The sequence below is a fragment of the Bubalus bubalis genome, chromosome 13 (assembly GCF_019923935.1).
Source record: "Bubalus bubalis isolate 160015118507 breed Murrah chromosome 13, NDDB_SH_1, whole genome shotgun sequence".
NCBI lineage: Eukaryota > Metazoa > Chordata > Mammalia > Artiodactyla > Bovidae > Bubalus > Bubalus bubalis.
In genome coordinates this window covers 31,445,676-31,469,385 of record NC_059169.1, presented here as the reverse complement: position 1 = coordinate 31,469,385, position 23,710 = coordinate 31,445,676, and positions in this window count along the sequence as shown.

Below are 23,710 nucleotides of genomic sequence, written 5' to 3'. Positions count from 1 at the left end.
TGTCCGACTCTGTGTGACCCCAAAGATGGCAACCCACCAGGCTCCCGTCCCTGGGATTCTCCAGGCAAGAACACTGGAGTGGGTTGCCATTTCCTTCTCCAATGCATGAAAGGAAAAAGTGAAAGTGAAGTCTCTCAGTCGTGTCCGACTCTTCGCGACCCCATGGACTGTAGCCTACCAGGCTCCTCTGTCCATGGGATTTCCCAGGCAAGAGTACTGGAGTGGGTTGCCATTGCCTTCTCCGCAAACAACTGGAAAATAGACAAAAAAACTGTTCTGGTTGCCAAGTAACCCAACAGAGAATATCCCAGTTCTTTGTTACTCTTTACTGCAATTCTTTTGTTTTGTTTGATTTCCTACAAGCTGCTCTCCAGTTTCCAATCACACCTAGCTCTATCAGATGCCTTTGTCCCTGACTATCATACCACCTTGCTGTCATCAAAGTGAGCAATGACTTCTTCATTACTAAATTCAGTGATCAGTGATTATTGTTTATCTCACTTGACAGTTCAACTCCCTTTGACCTACTTATTTTACTTGACTTCCAAAATACTATATTTTCTTAGTTTTTCTTCTATCTCATTAGCTGCTCCTTTGAAATCTCTTTGCCTGTTTTGACTATTCAACCAGTGTTCCAAATTTCTCCCCAGGGTTCTCTTTTCTATGTATTTTGACTGTCTTGATGATCTCATCCCATCTCATAATTTTATTTATTTATGTATTTTGACTGCACTGCATGGCTCATGGGTTCTTAGTTCCTCAACTAGGAGTTGATCCCATGCCCCTTGCAGTGAAAGTGTGGAGTCTTAATCACTGGACCTCAAGGGAATTCCCCCATTGCATAATTTTAAATCTGTCTATAATGGTTATTTATATTTCTTTCCAAAAATTCTCAACTTATTTATATACATAAATGCCTACTGGAGATATCCACTCAAATACCTAATAAACAATTTAAATCTGGCATGCCCCAATCTGTAATGCTCTGCTGCACTTTCAGATTTTCCTATTACAATATTAGTAAATCTGCCTTTCAAGTTGTTCAGATGAAGGTCTTTGGTGAAATGTTTAATCTCCTCTTTAAGTCAAACCCTATGCCTAGGCTTTCATGAAAAAATGCCTCTACGTTTAAAACATATCTTGAATCCAACCGCCTTTTACACTCTTCACTTTGACCACCCTGGTCTTAGCCACTACTTTCTCACTTGAATTACCACAATGGGTAGTATATCCCCCTGCTTCCAGTTTTATCTTCCATGGTCTATTGTAAACACAGGCCAGCCAAACTGATTTTAATCATAGTGCAAATTGTGTTTCTTTTGTAGTCAAGACCTCCATGGCCCTTTGTTCAGCACAAATAAAACCTTAAATCCTCATAATCTCCCCAAATCCTTTCCCCACCAATTACATATCTATTTTTCTCCCTGAATTCCATTGTAATCACAATGCCCTGCCTTTTATCCCCTTTTGCCAATCATACAAGAAATTCTATCTTTATGACTGTATAATTCCTTTTAGTATCATTAGTCATCTGAAATTCACAGTGCCAATGTCTTTTCTCAGGTTCTTAAATGTTTTGCCTGGATTATTATAAATCTCCAATTTCTTTTCTAATCTCTAGATTTTTGTTATTGCAATTAATGTATACCTTACATGACATAATGATCTTCCTAAATTATAAATCTGATCTGGTAAAGCCATTGTTCAAAAACATCAAATTATATTCCACACATTTGAAGAAAGGCTTTCAGCATATTTTTTACAGTTGAGTCTCTTCAGCTCTATAACCTTTTTTTTTTTTTGACCATTATGCTGATTTCTTCGTTGATAGAATATATTCTGTAATTTCACACTTCAAGACTTCTGCCTAAGTTACTGCTCTTGCTGGACGCCTTCCTTATTTCTCAGTTTTCATCTTTCTCACTTTGGCCTAGATCAATTTATTATTTAACTGATTATCTAAGAAGCCTTTTTGAGTTATCCAGTACCCCTGAGAAGCATTTAAACTTGTGTTGATGGTATTAACAATGATCTCCTTAGAAGATAAGGACCCTTTTTAAAAAAAGTAATCACAATCCTTAGTATTACATAGAGTTTTCCTAAGAAATTAAATGACCTAAATAGTGTGTCATCTTGTCAATTTCCCCATTAGCAGCATAGTGATAATATTTAGCCTATCTGCCTTCACCATTGATAGACATAAGTAAGATGTGTCAGGGGAGTTCGTAGATTTCCCAGTTCTGTCTCGCTGCAGCAAAAATGTAAAGCAAGGGATGGAACAGTGTTACAGCTCAGTTTTATTTGGCAAGCAAAGGAAAATACATCTTCCAGGCGTGAGGACTGGCCTACTCAAAAGACGTGAAGAGAAGAGAGGCCCCGGCTCAATTTTAGCTCCTCTTTTTATACGTTTTTTATCCTCCCCCTGATCCTGCCCTATGTAAACTGGGATGGCCAGGAGGGCTGTTGAACTGAAGTTCTCACTCCGGTTCTTGGACCTTCCTTTGTTCTCTTTTCACAGGCTTTTTCCTTTCTTTGTCTTTTAACCACCACCATTATGGACTCCTTTTTCCCATTTTAACTCCCTAACAGATGCATGTGCTATACTTTCTCAACTGGTAAGCTTGATAAAAATGTCAGTGCTATTCCCTGAGATGTCCCTTTCCTGAAGAAACCTCTATTGATATTGGAAAGCTATAGCAGAATAATGAAGGGGAGTTTTTTCTTGAATTTTTGAACATAGACCAAAAAGGGTAAGTTTGTTAGTGTATTTTTGATTGACAAAAGCCATTCCTGGTGTTGCTATCTAGCATAATACCTCAAGATTCATCCAAGTTCTCACAAATGACAACATTTCTATTTTCAAGGCTCAATAATATTACATTGTACATATATACAACATATTTTCTTTGTCCATTTTTCCACTAATGAACACTTAGGTTGCTTCCATGTTTTGGCTACTGTGAATAATGCAACAGTAAACGTGTGAGAGTACAAATATCTTTTTGAGTTAGTGATTTCTGTTTCTTTCAGATAAATAGCCTGAAATGTAATTGGCAGATCATATATTAATTCTATTGTTTACTTTTTTGAGGAACCTCCATACTGTTTTGCATCATGGCTGCTCCAATTAACATTCCCATCAACAATGAAAAAGTGTTCCCTTATCTCCACAGCTTTACCAACAACACTTGTTATTTCTTCCCTTATTGAGAATAGCCATTCTAACAGCTATGAGGAGATAACATGATACTTTCAATTTGAATTTCCCTCTGTTTTAGTGATGTTTAGCATGTTTTCAAGTACCTGTTGCCCATCTGTATATCTTCTTTGGAAAAGTATCTATTCATCCTCTGCCCATTGTTTAATTGGATTGTTTGCTTTTGTGCTATTGAATTGAGTTCTTAATGTATTTTGAATATTAATGCCTTATTGAATACATGATTTGCCAGTATTTTCTCCTGTTTCATAAGCTTTTTTATGTTGATTATGGTTTCTTTTTGCTGTGCAGAAACTTTTTAGTTTTATGTAATCCAACTGGTTTACTTGTGGGGTTTTTTATCTTGCTTTTAGTGTCAAATCCAAGAAAAAAAAAAAAATCACCAAGACTGTAGTCAAGGAGCTAATTATGTTTTCTTCTAGGAGTTTTACAGTTTCAAGTCTCATGTTCTAATCTTTAATCCATTTTGAGTTAATTTTTGTATAAATAGTGGCCCATTTTAATTTTTTCTCTGTCCAGTCTTCCCAACACAACTTGTAGAAGACACTGCTCTTTCCCCAAAGCATATTCTTGGTTTCTTTGTTGTAAATTAATAAACCATATATGTGTGGGTTTATTTCTGGAGTTTCTTTTCTGTTCTCTTTTGTCCACTGATCTCTTCAGTTCAATTCAGTTGCTCAGTTGTGTCCGACTCTTTGTGACCCCCATGGACTGCAGCATGCCAGGCCTCCCTGTCCATCATTAACTCCTGGAGCTTACTCAGACTCATGTCTATCGGGTCGGTGATGCAATCCAACAATCTCATCTCTGTCATCCCTTTCTCCTCCCGCCTTCAGTCTTTCCCAGCATCAGGGTCTTTTCAAATGAGTCAGTTCTTCGCATCAGGTGGCCAAAGCATTGGAGTTTCAGCTTCAGCATCAGTCTTTCCAATGAATATTCAGGACTGATTTCCTTTAGGATTGACTGGTTGGATCTCCTTGCTGTCCAAAGTACTCTTGAGTTTTCTCCAAACACCACAGTTCAAAAGCATCAATTCTTTGGTGCTCAGCTTTCTTTGTAGTCCAACTCTCATATCTGTACATGACTACAGGAAAAACCATACTTTGATTAGATGGACTTTTGCTAGCAAAATAATGTCTCTGCTTTTTAATATACTGTCTAGGTTGGTCATAGCTTTTCTTCCAAGGAGCAATCATCTTTTAATTTAATGGCTGCAGTCACCATCTGCAGTGATTTTGGGGCCCTCCAAAATAAAGTCTCTTACTGTTTCCATTGTTTCTCCATCTATTTGCCATGAAGTGATGGGACCAGATACCATGATCTTAGTTTTCTGAATGTTGAGTTTTAAGTCAATTTTTTCACTCTCCTCTTTCCCTTTCATCAAAATTCTCCTTAGTTCTTCCTCATTTTCTGCCATAAGAGTGGTGTCATCTGCATATCTGAGGTTATTGATATTTCTCCCAGCAATCTTATTCCAGCTTGTGCTTCATCCAGCCTGGCATTTTGTATTATCTCTATGTCTGTATGTCTGTATTTATACCATTACCATGTTTTTTTGATTCCTATATCTTTAAAATCCAGTTTAAGATCAGTAAGTGTGATGCCCCCAGCTATATTCTTATTTCTCAACATTGACTGACTATATGGGTTTTTTGTGGCTCCATACAACTTTTTGAATTGTTTTATTTATGTGAAAAGTGCCATTGAAATTCTGATAGGAATTATACTGAATTTGTAGATTTCTTTGGGTAGTATGGAAAACAGTATTGATTCTTCAACTCCATGAGCATGAATATAGTTTTTCATGAGTTTTTTTTTCAATTTATTTCATCAGTGTCTTGAATTTTTCAGTTGTACATGTCTTTTGCTTACATTTTGAAAAAAATGATTTATACACATATTTTAAACATTAAAAGATGCTTACTCCTTGGAAGAAAAGTTATGACCAACCTAGATAGCATATTCAGAGAAGGTAATGGCACCCCACTCCAGTAATCTTGCCTGGAAAATCCCATGGATGGAGGACCCTGGTAGGCTGAAGTCCATGGGGTCTCTAAGAGTCGGACATGACTGAGCGATTTCACTTTCACTTTTCACTTTCATGCATTGGAGAAGGAAATGGCAACCCACTCCAGTGTTCTTGCCTGGAGAATCCCAGGGACAGGGGAGCCTGGTGGGTTGCCGTCTATGGAGTCACACAGAGTCAGACACGACTGAGGCGACTTAGCAGATAGCATATTGAAAAGCAGAGACATTACTTTGCCAACAAAGGTTCGTCTAGTCAAGGCTATGGTTTTTCCAGTGGTCATGTATGGATGTGAGAGTTGGACTGTGAAGAACACTGAGTGCTGAAGAATTGATGCTTTTGAACTGTGGTGTTGGAGAAGACTCTTGAGAGTCTCTTGGACTGAAATAAGATCCAAACAGTCCATTCTAAAGGAGACCAGCCCTGGGATTTCTTTGGAAGGAATGATGCTAAAGCTGAAACTCCAGTACTTTGGCCACCTCATGCGAAGAGTTGACTCATTGGAAAAGACTCTGATGCTGGGAAGGATTGGGGGCAGGAGGAGAAGGGGACGACAGAGGATGAGATGGCTGGATGGTATCACTGACTCAATGGATGTGAGTCTGAATGAACTCTGGGAGTTGGTGATGGACAGGGAGGCCTGGCGTGCTGCGTTTCATGGGGTTGCAAAGAATCAGACACGACTGAGTGACTGAACTGAATATTATTTAAAAGAAATATTATCTATTAATATGAAAAGAATGTCCATTAAAAATTCCAATGATGATTACTGCTATGAAACCTCATTCTTGGAATTGACCAAGAATTCCTAAGCTTTGTCAAGATCTGATGGTTACTTTGACCCTTGGTTTGAGGATCTCATTGTCTGGTAATTCTAAATGGTGATAGATTAATATATTCAGATTATGTGAGAAGATATGTAGAGGAATTCATTTGAGAGATGAAAAATGGGAGAAAATGTCAACCCTCTCATTATTTTTAAGAAGGAAAGTGCCCCAGAAATAGCTAACTGTAAAACAATATTGATCAGTATTAGTACTTGTATTTTTTTTGTGCACTGAAAAATAAAACATAACAAGCAATAAATTCAAATTATGCATATTCCTGAAAATCTTTCAGAATATGGGCAATGAAGAAAAAGACTATACCTCTGTCAAAAGAATTTTGAGAACTTATAAAATAATTTATTTTATATTGCTTTCTCTCATTTTATTTAGTTTTTAAGATTCTTAGATTACATTTTAAACTCTTATTAAATCAGACTTGGAAAATTGCATGAATAAAAATTATACTTTGTTACAATTTTTACTGAGTAATATTCTATTTTTGCTATAGAATTTAGGTAAAGAATAAATATTTTATTTGACAGTTTGTCACAAAGTCTCTGAAAATTTAGAAAATTAGATTTCAAGTTGACAAAATAATTTCAAAAATGACTTTTAAGGCTTTGTGTATATATATTATTTCCCTTTCTTAAAAGCAGTTAAAAAGAAAATGCTTTTCTGCTCATCATTTTTATGACATATATGGGAAATATTTTGAAATTTCTTTCCTTCCATTTGAAATAGTAATAATGGAGAGAGGAATAATACTGTTTATACATGGCTCAACCACAGATTTGTGCTTGTAATTTTTGATTGAATATCAAATCATAGGTCAAGTGCTAAAAGTGTGAATATTAGTGAAAATTTAGAGTTATAGGATTTACACTTTTATTAGGATCAAATATGCCAAATTATACAATGAGTTTGGCAAATACAATGATTTCAGATGGACAGTCAGTGATTTAGGGGGGTATAATGCATCTGCTCTTATAGCAACACTTTAACCCCTACAATGTGCATTAAATATTCTAATGTAACTGTAACTTTGAACTATATACTCATGCCTTACAAGCCATATATATGTGTTTAGTCGCTCAGTGGTGTCTGACTCTGTGACCCTATGGGGATTCTTCAGGCAAGAAAACTGGAGTGAGTTGCCATGCCCCACTCCAGGAGATCTTCCCAACCCAGGGATAGAACCCAGGTCTCCTGCACTGCAGGCAGATTCTTTACTGTCTGAATCATGAGGGAAGCCCAAATATTTATTTACATGTAAAACAATCTGAAATCAAACCTGGCCCATAGGAAAAAGACTTTCATATCACAGGTATTTCTGTGAACCAACGTTATTTTGCAATTAAATGCCAAAGGAAGTAAAATAAACTTTCATTATCACCCATTCCCATGACAAAACCTATGTTAAAAGTATTTTTTAGAATACATTTCTTTAACATAGTTTTTGTGTTTTTTATAAGACCTTATATAATGGACATCGTATCACCGATTCAATGGACATGAATCTGAGCAAACTTTGGGAGGTAGTGAAGGACAGAGGAGGTTGGTGTGCTATAGTCCATGGTGTTATAAAGAGTTGGACATAACTTAGTGAGTGAACAACAATAAGAACAAATATAATGAAGTGTTATATTTGCTATCAATCATGCAAGTGTTTAAAATTCAAAGTAATATGAAAAGAATGTCATAGACCATGAACTGTCCAAAGTTTATCAGTATATAAAAATCTTGTTATTATATGATGGCTGTTACAATATTCATAGTTAATTTCCAAATAGGAAATATATTGAGTTTACAGAAAGAAAATAACTTGTTTCTTTAAAATTTAATGATGGTTTCCTGCAGCATGTTAAATGTGAATGATGTTTTAAAAGGAGGCATATAATAATTTGAGAAAGGTAGTTGAAGATATACCTTGTGAACAAAGAGCCAGACCCGGTACGTTTACTGACTTGCTTAAATGAGGAGATGACAGAGAAAAAAGTTTTTCTCTTATTCATATGATTTAGATAATATGCTCATGGATACAAAATCTGTCTTTAACATTTCCTAGCTTTGTAAGCTTGGGCAAAGAAACTATTTGTTCTTTACCTGGAAAATAGGGAAAGATTTATCTAAAATATACTCATAAGGAAAAAGTGACTTAAAAATCCAACTTGGGAAGCTATGTATATTTAAATTTTCTTTCCCCTTAATTATTTTTGAAATTATTCAGAATTAAGATATAATTCATACCCCATAAAATTTATTCTTTGAAAGCATACATTTAGTTGCAATTTAGTATTTTCATAAAGTTGTACAACTGTCACTACTAATTCCAAAATATTTCATCACCCTAAAAAGAGATGCTACCCATTAATAGCTACCCAATTCACCTTTCCATGACCTTGGCAACTCCCAAACTACTTCTTATATCTCTGAATTTGTGTGTTTTGTACATATCCAATTAGTTGAACTCAAATCTATGTAATTCCAGGAAAAATCATCTCTATCAATTTCAGGGAGATACAATCAACTTTAGCTGCATTTTATTGATAGTTATTTTTTAATACATATTTTATTGAGATATAATTGACATTTGTAATATTGTACTGGATTCAGGTGTACAGTATATGATTTGATATATGTGATACATTGTGAAATGATTATCACAAGTTTATTTTTTTTATATTATATATGCCTATATATATGATGTATTATATGGGAGTGTAGCTGATTGACAGTTTGATTGTTTCAGGTACACAACAGAGTGACTCAATGAAACATAAACATGTATCCATTCTCTCTCAAATATTCCTCCCATCCAGGACTCCACATAACATTCAGCAGAGTTCTGTACTGTGCTATACAGTAGGTCCTTTTTGGTTATCCATTTAAAATATAGTAGTATGTACATGTTGACCTCAAACTCCCTAACTATCCCATCCCCCTTCCTTTCCCCCATGGTAACCATAAATTTTTATTTAAGTCTATAAATCTGTTTTATAAGTAAGTTTGTTTGTATTATTTCTTTGTCGAGTCCCACATATAAAGGATATTATACAATATTTCTCTGAGTTACGTTACTCAGTATGACAATCTGTAGGACCACCTGTGTTGCTACAAATGGTATTATTTCATTATTTTTTTATTGCTGGATAATATTTTGTTGTATATAAATACCACATCTTCCTTATCTGGATATATGCCCAGAAGAGGGATTACAAGGTTATATTTTAGCTTTTTAAGCAACTTCCATACTGTTTTCCATAGCGGGCTGTACCAATTTACATTTCCACCAACAGTGCAGGAGAGTTAACTTAATTGTGAAATTTGAATATATGTGTTCCTATGTCTGCTGAAAAACTGTCAACCTATGATTTTTTTATTATTAAACTACATATATAGTTAATTCATTGTCTTGGGTTGGCTTTTATTGATAGGAGGAGTTTACCATGAATTTTTGAACAATTTTTATTTTTGTTTTCTCTCTTAATAAAGTTTATGAGAAAGTGTGAATAGAGAAAAATATCTGGTTCTTTACATCTCTGTTAATGTATTTTATAGTACTTTTAATTTTAATTGATAAAATGTCCTGCTATTAAATTCTATTAAATTAACATTTCCTCATAATCCCTGGTGTTTTCTGCAGTCTAGTGTTGTTTGGAAAATATCTGCTATGCTTATTCTTGTTTCTTTATAGATTAGCTATCTTTGTTCCCAATAAACCATTAGAAATAGTGGAAATGTTTTTGAAATGTGATTTTTAAAGATCACATTTGGCACCTGTTTTTAGGTCAAAGGGGCTCGATGAGTGCCTAACATAATTAATGAAAATAGAAAGATATCAGAGTATAATCAACATATATCTCAAATACAATGCAATACATGTGAGAGACTATATATATATATATATATATATATATATATATACATACACACACATACATATGATAGAATATGTAGAGAGAGAAAGAGAGAGAAAAAATATGTATATATATAGAGTCAGAGACAGGGAAAGAGAAGATGGACAGAGATATGGAAAAAACATATATAAACTACAGATTAGATTTTTAACCTAAATTCTAAATTGTCTGATGAGCATGATGTCATATGAGTTGATCTAGGAAGAATATAGATAGATGTAAAACACATTCAAGAAAATGTATACTTAATAAGAAGATTGGAAACATGATCAGGAGCCTGATCATAAATAGTTATTTTACAACATGATAAGAATTTTAAGTGCCGCAGAAATTCATTGAAGGTGTCATCATGGGACTAACACATTCAGAAGTGTTCTTAAAATAGATCACACTGGGTGAGCAGACAAGCTGAAAGCAAACTCAGGGAGAGAAGAAGGGGATGTATTATGATAACCCTTGTGAGAAATCATGACTTGGAATTAAGTTTTGGGGAACAAAACAGAAATGGAGAGAAGTGAATATATTTCAGATAGAAGAGGAGGGATAGACTGGACCTGGGATATATAGAATCTAGAGAATAAATGAAAATGATAACAATGACTTTAAGTAATCAACATGGAATCTGGGGCTAAACAGGATACAAAAACAATGGCTTACAAGTTTGAAGAATGAGAAATAGGGTAAGTGGTTTGAAAAAAAAAAGCAAATTAAATCCTGAGTTATCTTAATTTTGAAATAGCTGATAGAAATTCAAGTTTTAGAAGTCATGTCTGAGGACCAGGTGTGATCAGTTTTATTTACTGAAAACAGTAACATCTAAATTGAAATAGAAAAGATACGTAGGAATTATTCAAACACAGTTACTCTTTAGCCTAACATACTAGACTCCTTGTAAACAGCTTTCTCTGTCCTTTTCAAGCCTATCTCCAAATGGTCATCTTTTTGATTCTTCTGTTCTATCAATATTGATTTATTCAATCTTCTTTCAGAATTAATTGCTATATGCTACCTTCACCTACATTTAATCTGCCATTCTAATGAGAGTATTAATAAATCATTTACTGGGGTGGGTTACTATCAGTTATGTATTTAATATATTATTATTAATCTCCTGGTGATGGTTTAGTTTCTAAGTCATGTCCAAGTCCTGCGAACCCATGGACTATAGCCCACCAGGGTACTCTGTCTGTGGGATTTTTCAGGCAAGAATACTGGAGTGGGTTGCCATTTCCTTCTCCAGGGGATATTCCCAATCCAGGGATCAAACCCCCATCTCCTGCATTGCAGGCAGATTCTTTACCAACTGAGCCACCAAAATAGAATGGAATGATTGTATAACCTCCAAGACATTTTCTAATATATATGTATATAGTCTATAAACATGTAATTTGTCAATATTTTAAGTTGTGAGAGTACAAAGCATATATTTGTGATTTATTTTCAAATCATTGTAATTGTTACATTTCAGAAGCCTAAGTCTTCAAGTAGCTTGTGTCTTGAAGCTATACACTTCACTCTTGCTTTGCTAATGCTACTCCTAGATACTTACCACATGAGTTTACCAATAAGATAAAAGCTTATCAGATTAAGAATGAACAAAATAGTATTGGAATGTAAGTATTCAATGACATGGTGGCTAGCATTATCTCTGTCTTGCTAGCAAATTTCTAACGTTTACTTTAGCCAAAGGATAAAGCAATGCATTTCCGTAAACTAAAGGCTGGTCTGCTTATGGTAGCATGTAAACTGTGTACAGTGTCTTCATTTTTTCATAGGTCACCAGTCATGCCTTGCTTCCTTCATCACCCTTCCTTCAGCACCCTTTATTCAGTGGTGAAGGTGACTGTCTCACTGATTGATAGTCCCATCAATTGGATTTTCAATTTTTTGCACTTCTGTAAATTCTCCTAGATTATTTCATATTTTCTATAGTGAGAATTTATTTTGCCTCTACTAAACAGCTAAAGAGGAACAGTACACCTTCCATCAATCAGGATGGAAATGATTAATTTAGGTTTTAGGCTTTGCACTGGCTGTTAAATTGTCAAACCACGCTTATTCCTAACTTCTAATTGCAAAGCCAGCCTGCTTCCCTGCACACTATCTCCCCCCACGTCCCCCCCCCCCGCCCCCGCCACCCCCGCTATTTGTATCCACTGAAGTGAAGGTTTTTTCCTTGGCCACAAGAGCTTATCCAAATTGGTGTTTTTTAGCCTCTCAGCTACCACTTTCCAGTTTGCAAATCCCTTGACATAAACCCAGGACAGAATAAAAGGCTCACACCTTTGAATTTTCTCCTTTCTAGCCACTTGCCACACAACTCCTTTTGTTCCTAATGTTTTCCAGAAACTTACACCTACTATATTTTATTTGTTTTGTTTTTTCTTCTTTCTAGTTTTTCAGTGCAAGATATTCTGAAAAAAAATCATTTCTCTAATTAGAAAATTGTACCTATGAATCTTTACACCTAAACATTTCATATAATTAGAGCTACATTGTAATCATTATGTTTCACAGGTTTAATCCAGTTTGGGAGGTTGACAACTCTCAGAGTTCTTAGCCTTGCTCTATGTGAGTTTGACTTTTATCAAAAGGAATTAACTAGAATCCAACATAAATATTCATTTATCATAAGGGAGATTAAGAGGCACAATGCAGTCACTGTGGATCCTCAGGAATTCTGAACTACATCTGGGCATGTATTTCCAGGTTAATCTATCCCACGGAAAAGAAATATTGCATGAATAGACCTAGTTTCTGCTTCCTCGATGTGTTTCCCCAAGTCCATTGATTTAAGGATTCTTGATTGCTACCTCTGGGATATTCCTTTTACTTTTTTCCCCACAAATAACCTCTTAGATAACCTTTTACATGTTTACAATTCTCTAATTCTTGGGTACCAAGACTAATTGAACACTTTGGTATTAAAATAAGTAGAAAGTTATTATTTACAGAAATCTGTAATTAGATTAACCTGTTTCTGGATTACACATAAAAATGTTTAATATTCACCTTAACATTGGCATATAAAATTTGTATGAGTTCAGCATTTTTAAAACATGGCTTTACATTCCCTAACCAAAAATGTTATAGATAAAATATTATGGCATTGAGACAAACGATTCTATTTTGATCAACATTTTACACTCTATCCTGGGATATCTGGAACACCATATACTTAGAAGGAAAGTTCCATCACTAGTTCCATCATTTCAAGTTTTGAATAGAAGCATATCAGTGAAGAAGAATGAATGTTGATTTAGTATTGTTGGCAGATCCTCTGGGAAATTTTTTGTTCATTTTCCTCATTTGTTACTTTTCAAAAAATTGCCTACACGATAAGATAAATAGCTTTCTCTGGTTGATTTCTATTCATAAAATATTTAGGAACCATGAGACCTTTTTACAGTCTGAATAATTTCCCATGTGTTTCAGCCCTGCTGAAGGCTTGGGCTCTTCACCAACAAAACTCATTTATCAAATGTGAGGGCTTCCTATATGTTTCTACTGTAGTTATCCTGCTTCTTTCTCATTGTTGTATCTTGGGAATGTTAGGTGACAGATCAGTTATCTTTGTAAATATAGGTCCTCAGGTCAAGAAATGAAGCATCTGAACAATTACATCTGTAAAGATGTAGATTATAAAATTCTGGATTTTGAACCTGATGTCAGGATTGTGGTTGTTGTTCAGTCACTAAGTCATGTCTGACTCTATGCAACTCCATGGACTGTAGTCCGCCAGGCTCCTCTGTCCATGGGATTCTTCAGGCAAGAATACTGGTGTGGGTTGCCATTTCTTGCTCCAGGGGATCTTCCCAGACCAGGGATTGAACCTGCATCTCCTGCATCGGCAGGCAGAATCTGTACCATCTGAGCCACCAGGGAAGCACCATGATTTAATATGTCTTTAAAACCTTCTTAGGTAAACTGCCCATAATTGGAATGCACAAGAAGCATGAGTTTTGGGGACTTTGAGGTGGAAAATGATAAACTGGTTTCTGAAATTGTCCCCCTCCAAGTATCCCATGCCCCATTCAATATGACTTTATAGTTCTTTGAAGTGGTATCTGTTTTCCACTGGAAATGAATCTGGGGTGGCTTTATGATTGCTTTTACCAGTATGATGCATTGGAAGTGGTAGAGTATCAATGAGTCTTGTAAGTCTAAGCCGCGAAGACCTTGCATGTTACACCATTCTCTAGGATATACACCATGCCATGAGAACAAGACCAGCTGGCCAACTTATACATGTGGATGATACCATTGTAGATTAGCCAGCCCACCCTATTCTTAACCCTAATGCCTGGGTGAGCACAGCTGAGTCTAGAGAACACTGCAACCATCAGCTGAACTTACTGGGCTTCTAGGCTTATTATTAATAAAAATAGTAAATGCTTCTTTTTAGAGCTACCAGTTTCGGGAGTGATTTCTTATGCAGCAGTAATAATTAATACATATTCATCCTATTATTCTCAGAACTTTCAGTTCAGTTCAGTTCAGTCGCTCAGTCATGTCCGACTCTTTGTGACCCCATGAATCGCAGCACGCCAGGCCTCCCTGTCCATCACCAACTTCTGGAGTTCACCCAGACTCACGTCCATTGAGTCAGTGATGCCATCCAGCCATCTCATCCTCTATCATCCCCTTCTCCTCCTGCCCCCAATCCCTCCCAGCATCAGAGTCTTTTCCAATGAGTCAACTCTTCGCATGAGGTGGCCAAAGTACTGGAGTTTCAGCTTTAGCATCATTCCTTCCAAAGAAATCCCAGGGCTGATCTCCTTTGAATGGACTGGTTGGATCTCCTTGCAGTCCAAGGGACTCTCAAGAGTCTTCTCCAACACCACAGTTTAAAAGCATCAATTCTTCGGCGTTCAGCCTTCTTCACAGTCCAACTCTCACATCCATACATGACCACAGGAAAAACCATAGCCTTGAGTTATTTTAAATATTTGAAGAGTCTACATCATCCAGGTTTTGTGAAATGAGAAAATTTCATTGTCCTATGCTCAAACTCATTAGGGATTTATGTTAGGTTGAAAAATCAACTTCAGTGCAACATCTGACATATTCTTTGCTTTTTATTTCAGATCTTCTCACTTGTAAGTCCTTAATTTTTCGGGCATTATCTCCACATAATTTTACATGTACATTATAATTAATCACCATTTCTTTTTTTGGCATATAAAAAGTTTTCTTTATATATCTCACAAACTTTAAGAAAATCCTCCATTTGTCAGACATTATTTGTGCATCTTATATGCAAGCTTAGATTAAGATTCTCCACTGAGTCAATATCAGACCTGACTCTTTCAATTCCATCTTTTTTTGTTGGCCATCTGTTGCTTTTCACTCTTTTTGGCAGTTAATTTTATACATAACATAATTTGCATTTGGAGATTTTATTACATATTCTTGATGAGTCACTCTAGTTTGTCCTATTGACATTCTCCTAAAACACTAGCCACATGCTATTCTTCATAATGAAGCAAAGCATGACTCATGAAAAGTAAATAGTAAATAAAATAAACTCATCATTGCTTTTAAAGTGAAAATGGATATACAGCCACTTATAAATAGTTCATTCATTTTGTGTCAGACAATTTTCTAGCATGATTTTTGTGTCATATATAATAGTGCAAAATGGCTTCCAAAATTTGTAGTTTAGTTTCACATAAAGGTTTTATTTTATATAATATAATAAATTAGTTGCCTTACTGTGCTGTTTGCAACCTGTATGATCACTGATGTAGTGAGTCCTACAGACAGATATTGAGAGATTAATTTGTATTTATCCTCCACTTCTGTTATTTCAACCAAAGCAACTCTTTAAAAGTATTAAATCAAGCCTCTCTGTCTCTCTGTCTCACACACACACATACACACACACCATATTTTTGTGTGTGTGTGTGTGTGTGTGTGTGTTTTTCCTAATCCTCTTTATTTTTTTTTAATTTTTTTTTATTTTATTTTATTTTTAAACTTTACATAACTGTATTAGTTTTGCCAAATATCAAAATGAATCCGCCACAGGCATACATGTGCTCCCCATCCTGAACCCTCCTCCCTCCTCCCTCCCCATTCCATCCCTCTGGGTCGTCCCAGTGCACCAGCCCCAAGCATCCAGTATCGTGCATCGAACCTGGAAATACAATGTGGTATAAACTGTTTGACTTTGATCTCTGATGTTTGGTGATTTCATAGTAAAAGCATTTTATCTTGGTAAATGACCATTCAGATAAAGAGTACACTAGACTATTTTTAGCCTCTTTTGGGGCTTCTCTGTGGCTCAGATGGTAAAGAATATGCCAGAACCTCAAATTTCATCCCTGGATCGAGAAGATCCCCTGGAGGAGGAAATGCGCATCCACTCCAATATTCTTGCTTGAAAAATTTCATGGACAGAGGAGCCTGGTGGACTACAGTTCATGGGGTATCAAAGGGTCCAACACAATTGAACAACTGAGCATGCATGCATTCATGCAAATGTAGTAAATGGAAGAAGGAATATTGTGCTCTTAAATTGTAAGGTGTGCCATCAGACCTCCTCATCTACCATCCTTCTCTCTTATTTACTCGATTCTAGTGACACACCAGACTCCTCTGTTCCTTGAATGTGCCAGGTGCAACCCCACCATAGGCCCATTTCACTGGCTGTTACTTTCTGTCCTGAAAATCCATGGGTTTAAATATCTCACCTACTACTTCCATGTATGTATGTTTTTCAGTATTAATACTGCAGTGCTTATTCTTTATTAAAATATTCTGAGCAAAAATTATCTGTGTTACAAAGATGTAACCAATATATTTTCTGAGTCACCAACTCAGCATCAGAGTTTTGGTGGAAATATTAAATCCCTGTATTTTTCTTTAAAAGAAAATATTACCAAAGAAAGATGATTTTATTTTCACTCCTTAAAATATATTTTTCAACATTTCTTGCATTTAGTTCATGTAGGGCTTCCCTTGTAGCTTAGCTGGTAAAGAATCTGCCTGCAACACAGGAGATCTGGGTTTGATCCCTGGGTTGGGAAGATCCCCTGGAGAAGGGAAAGTCTACCCACTCCAGTATTCTGGCCTGAATTCCAGAATCCCATGGAGAATTCCATGAATCCGTGGGATCGCAAAGAGTTGGACAAGACTAAGCTTCTTTCACTTAGTTCATGTAAGAAGAATTAAACTTCATTTATAAATTAGTCAAGAAAATTTAATGCAGTATGTAAATTTTATTTGGTAAGAAGAAACATTCTGCCTCTATAAAATAGTATTTAATAGTAAAATCTATCAAGGTTGCTCTAACAGAGATGAATATAATACATATCATAAAAGAATAAGAGAGGAAGGTAGGGTGGGTTGTTAGATTACAACTATGTTGTGGAGGTCCTGCTAATTGATCACATGGTTTTCATTACCCTTTCCCAACATACTGACAATCTATATCTTGCAGCTATTGACATTTAAATTAGCAAATACAATGGAATGTTTTCTTTTAATCAAGCCCCAACTTAGAAATCATAAATTCAAATATGTGGTGAAACAAAAACTCAAATACTCGATTCTCTGATTTTCATCATGCATCCTTTTAGCATACTTGGTAAATCTATAATTCCTGATGTTGCATCTTAGAATATCCCTTGTTTTAACATCACTCAAGTAATTTCTACATCATCTAATTTCATTTTTTTCTTGTGTTTCTCATGACTATAATCCATGGTTTGTAACATTACATATTTCAGGGTGTGTGTGTGTGAGAGAGAGACATTTACTGATCGGCAAAAAATGGAAATGTGGAAACGGTGGCAGATTTTATTTTCTTGGGCTCCAAAATCACTGTGGATGGTGGCTGCAGCATGAAATTAAGACACTTTCTCCTTGGAAGAAAAGCTATGGCAAACCTAGACAGTATATTAAAAAGCAGTGATATCACTTTGCTTACAAAGATCCATATAGTCAAAGCTATGGTTTTTCCAGTAGTCACATATGGATGTAAGAGTTTGACCATAAAGAAGGCTGAGTGCTGAAGAATTGATGCTTTTGAACTGTGGTGTTAGAGAAGACTCTTGAGAGTCCCTTGGATAGCAGGGAGATCAAACTAGTCAATCCTAAAGGAAATCAACCCTGTATATCCATCAGAAGTGATGCTGAAGCTGAAAGTCCAATACGTTGGCCACCTGATGCACAGAACCGACTCATTGGAAAAGATCCTGATTCTGGGAAAGATTGAGGGCAAGAGGTGAAGGGGATGACAGAGGATGAGATTGTTGGATATCATCACTGACACAATGTACAGGAGTTTGAGCAAACTCCTGGAGATAGTGAAGGACAGGGAAGCCTCATGAGCTGCAGTTCATGGGGTCACAAAGAGTCAGACATGACTTAGCAACAGAACAACAACAACAACATACAATTTTTCCAAGACTTTGTGTCTAAGCCTAGTTCTTTAGAGATGCAGAAGGAAATCAATCACAAAAATATTTAGGTCTGTCTGTTACTCTAGAAGACTTGGTACAAAAGTGTATTCCTGGGAATAGGATGGTGTCATAACAAAACATGACAAATGGCATGGCATTGAGTTAAATAAGCATGCAGGCTTCAAGAGGTTGTATTCAAAGAATGGATTCACAGTGATCCATGATAGGCAGCATTGCAATATTGTTAAAACTGATGACTAAAATAACTCAGAATGCATATCATGCCCTAATAGACTCCTAACCAAGAATAGTGGTATCATTTGGTGGTTTCTGAATGCTGCATTTAGTAAGATAATTCATATAAGGCATAAGAAATCTAAGAAAATAAATTGGCTGACTTTCAAACAGGAGCTGATGTATAGAACAGTCTTTTTGGACTCTGTGGGAGAGGGAGAGGGTGGGATGATTTGGGAGAATGGCATTGAAATATGTATAATATCATATATGAAATGAGTCGCCAGTCCAGGTTTGATGCACGATACTGGATGCTTGGGGCTGGTGCACTGGGATGACCCAGAGGGATGGTATGGGGATGGAGAAGGGAGGAGGGTTCAGGATGGGGAACACATGTATACCTGTGGCGGATTCATTTCAATATATGGCAAAACCAATACAATATTGTAAAGTTAAAAAATTAAATTAAATTAAAAAAAAAAGATCCAGAAATTTTTAGGTAGTGATGGTTTTACAAATTCAAATACTAAATATAAAGTTTAACATGTATGAAAGGAAAAAAAGTAATTTGATATTTATTTGCCTCAGTAGCAAGAATTCTTGAGTTTTGCTTTTGCACCAATTTTAAAACCCTTCAATGTATTTTGGTAGTATGAAGTAAATCCTTTCAATTGGAAAAACTGCGGATGGAAAGTCAGTGGTATCCTGGATAACATAGAAGGCTACGCTTAATGCCACTACTTCCTGTATTCCATCCAGTCTTCAACTACTGTCATCTGACCTTTCTGCTCACTGCTCCAAAACCAAACATCTTCAGGACATTGTTATGTTCTCCATCATTATCTCTAATACACATCTCTCAGGCTTATACTATTTAATCTCTTGTCAATACTGACAGTCTTGCTTGAGTACTTCATAATGTCTTTATTTTTTAAATCTCATAACTCAATATTCTTTTGGTTTAACTCTTAGCCATGGCCCTTTTCTGCCAATTCTCTTTGCCATTGCACCTATGTTACTCCTTTTGTGGTTATCCCACAGTCCTTGACTTTGTTTTGTTTTCAGTCTCAATTCTTTTTGCTGTCAATTTTCAATGATTCTGTTGCTGTACCTCTACCTCAGAGATTCTCTTATCAGCTGTGTCCAGTCTACTAGTGAATGCATCAATTATATTCTTCATTTCTGAAACATGGTGGGAGTTTTTTTGTTTTTGTTTTCATTTTTTTAATCTTTTTTATTTCCTTTAGTTTTTTTTTTACCCCTTCGTATTTTCATCTTTCTGGTTACATTGCCCATCTGTCCTTGCATGCTGTCTACTTTTCCATTAGCACCTTTAGCATGTTAATTCACAGAGGTTTTGAACTACCAGTGTTACAATTCCAGCATCCCTTCTACATCTGTTCTGATGCTTCCTGTTCAAATCATGTTTGCCTTATGGCATGCCTTGTAATGTTTTCTTGAAGGCTGGACATGATGTACCCACTATGCAGAGTCCTCAGCCACTCCCATTACCACTGCCACTAAAAACTGCAGTAAGTTGATTATATGGGTGTATTGACCGTTCAGTGTAGATCTTAAAACTTAACCAAGTCCACAGTTCAAGAAACATGTAGAGGGTGGTTGTCTCTCACTGCAAGGATGAGGAAATGTATTTTCTGTGTTAGATGAAAAATTTTAAATATGCTCCTTACCTGAGATTATGACAAAATGAAATGTTCTGCAAAAGTAATTCTTATAGATGAGGGATTTCTTTCTCTTGATGTGTGAGAAGTTTGAAAAAAATGCCAAGTAAAATATTGAAGTGTCATCTTGTTGAACTTAGAGGCAGTTTTCCCTTCCTCAATAGAATACATTAAATATGCTATGCTTTCTCATGATGACTCAGGGTCATATCAACAAATGTTAATGAGTTACGGTTGTGCCATGATGTTCATTGGTGCGAATGAGGTGCACAGAGGATTTTTTTTTTCTTTCCTTATTTTTTTAACTTTGCAAGACTATAGACTCAAATTATTTTCCTTTTTAAAAGTAGTGGAGATAACATTTCTCTGATCTTTTGGATATGGCCATGAAAAGCACACAGTGCTCTCTCCCTGCCTTTTATAGTTCATTAACACCTGCTGTCTTACTCAACTTCTAATGTAAAGGTAAAAGTATACTGTGTTCAAAGAAAACAAATAACTATGCTATGAAAATTCTAATATTAGAGCAGCTTTATCATACGTATGACAGAAATCAAATATGTATACATGTGTATCATTTTGTTTATTTCTTTTTCTGGAACTTTAAAAACTTACCTGTAGCCTCTGTGATCTCCTTCTGAGTTGTTTGTACTTGTGAACTGGAGAAGTGACAACCAGGATGTGAGGTCTTATTACATTAGTGTTAATATTGGACACACGTAATAGTGTCTGGATAACCGCAGTGTTACTTAAAGGCACCAATGAAAATATTTTGTCTGATTTCTCCATGAAATTTTAGGTCTAAATTTTGCACAAAAATCATGTGAAATGTATTGTAAAATAACAATAAATTTTAACTTTGAACTAGATTGAGTCTACAAAGCAATAGCCCTTATTGTTGTGTTCGGTTGCTAAGTCATATCTGACTCTTTTCAACCCCATGGATTGCAGCAGGCCAGGCTCCCCTGTGCTTCAGTATCCAGAGTTTTCTTAGATTCATATCCATTGATTCAGTGATTCTATCTAACCATCTTATCCTCTGCTGCCTTCTCCTTTTGCCTTCAATCTTTCCCAGGACCAAATACCACTTATAACAGCTTCAAAATAATTTAAAATCCAAAATTTTAAAAACCAGACTGCACCTCAGCTGAAAATCCTATTGTTATGTGGCTACCAAATAGCTTTATTTTCATATTTTTAATCAAGAAACCTATGAAAAGTAATAATACAGAGAAGATTGTTCAGATTAATGTTCTGCTTTATTATGTTTTTAAATGATGCTGTTTATATATGTGGCACTTGATAATAGCTGAATACTAGCAAATCAAATTTTAATATGATCTAAAGTTTGTGATATAAAAAATATAGTGCAAATTTCAAAATGAGAAATGATTGTTAAAGCCAGAATTCTGTAGAGATAAGAGGCAGAAGTGGGAAACAGTTTGCACATTATTTCTATGCCAAATATTTAGAAGTTATAAGACTCTGCACAACTCTTTGAAGCACTTTTTATTATGTAATTCATTGTAGAACTTCTGAAATCCAATAAGAACATCAACATGGCAGGTGATTTAAATTTGAAAAAATCTGCACAGCTGAATTTCTGCAAGGTAAAGTTGATGTCTCCTCATGTTTAACTTGAAATCTTCAGAGGGCCTAGCATATTTTATGCAATCAGAAAGTTTTAAAGAGATTAATGTATGCTAAGTGTAAAGATGGTCTAAGTGTTTTCAAAACATAAAGGAAAACTGGAGTTTAAATTTTATTTTCCAAATTAAGATAATATAATTTCTTTCCTTGTGTATTCCTTAGTCTCTATAATCAAACAACTACAGAAATTTAGTCTTTTTTATCTTGAATTATATGGGCTATTGGGGCTTCCCAGGTGTGCTAGTGGTAAAAACCTTCCTTCCAGTTCAGGAGACATAAGAGATATGGGTTCAATCCCTGGGTTGGGAAGATCAGCTTGAGGAGGGCACTGCTACCCATTTTAGTATTCTTGTCTGGAATCCACTCGGACAGAGGAGCCTGACTGGCTACAGTCCATAGGGTCATATAGAGTTGCACACCACTGAAGTGACTTAGCCTGCATGCTTACATACTGTTAATTCACATTTTTTGATATATACATTTATTGCACTTGGACATAACTTTTTCATGTCTTTTTCCAATGTGCAGCTGTCTAACAGGTCAACACTTGCACTTTTACAACACTGATCACTTGTAACTGTTGCCCAGTGAAAAATATAAACCCCAATCTTATGTAACTGTCCATCAAGGTAAAGAAAGGATAAAATATATGGCACAGAAATAATACCTAGAAGCTTTATGAAAGGAAGATACAAAAAACAAGTTACTTAATTATGTAGTTAAATGTGGAAAAGTTTAATAGAATATTTGCTTAGTCAAGAACTACTGTGATCAACTGTTCAAAATCAACCAGGAAAGTATCGTACAACTTTAGTTTCACAAATTTTTAATTTATTGTTTTCAAGCTTATGGAACTGCTTTGGATTGCTGCTGTAATCCTTAGAAAAACTGTGTGTGCATTTAGTTACTCAGTCATGTCTGACTGCGACTCCATGGACTGCAAGCCCAACAGGCTCCTCTGTCCTGGTGTGTTTTTTTCCCAGGCAAGATCCTGGGATGGGTTGCCATTTTCTCCTCCAGGGGATCTTCCCAACACAAGGACCAAATCCACATATACTGTGTCTCTTGCATTGGCAGGTAAATGCTTTACCACTGAGCCACCTGGTAAATTTAATTATTAGATTCATTCACTTCAGTTCAGTCACTCAGTTGTGTCCCACACTTTGCGACCCCATGAACAGCAGCACACCAGGTCTCCCTGTCCATCTCCAACTGCCAGAGTCTACCCAAACCCATGTCTATTGAGTCAGTGATGCCATCCAACCATCTCATCCCCTGTCATCCCCTATTCCTCCTGCCCTCACTCTTTCCCAGCATCAGGATCTTTTCAAATGAGTCAGCTCTTCCCATCAGGCAGCCACAGTATTGGAGTTTCATCTTCAGCATCAGTCCTTCCAAGGAACACCCAGGCCTGATCTACTTTAGGATGGACTTGGATCTCCTTGCAGTCCAAGCGACTCTCAAGAGTCTTCTCCAACACCACAGTTCAAAAGCATCAATTCTTCGGCGCTCAGCTTTCTTTATAGTCCACCGTTTACATCCATACAAGACCACTGGAAAAACCATAGCCTTGACTAGATGGACTTTTGTTGACAAAGTGATGTCTCTGATTTTTAATATGCTGTCTAGGTTGGTCATAACTTTCCTTCCAAGGTGTAAGCGTCTTTTAATTTCATGCCTGCAAACACCATCTGCAGTGACTTTGGAGCCCAGAAAAATAAAGTCTGACACTGTTTCCCCATCTATTTG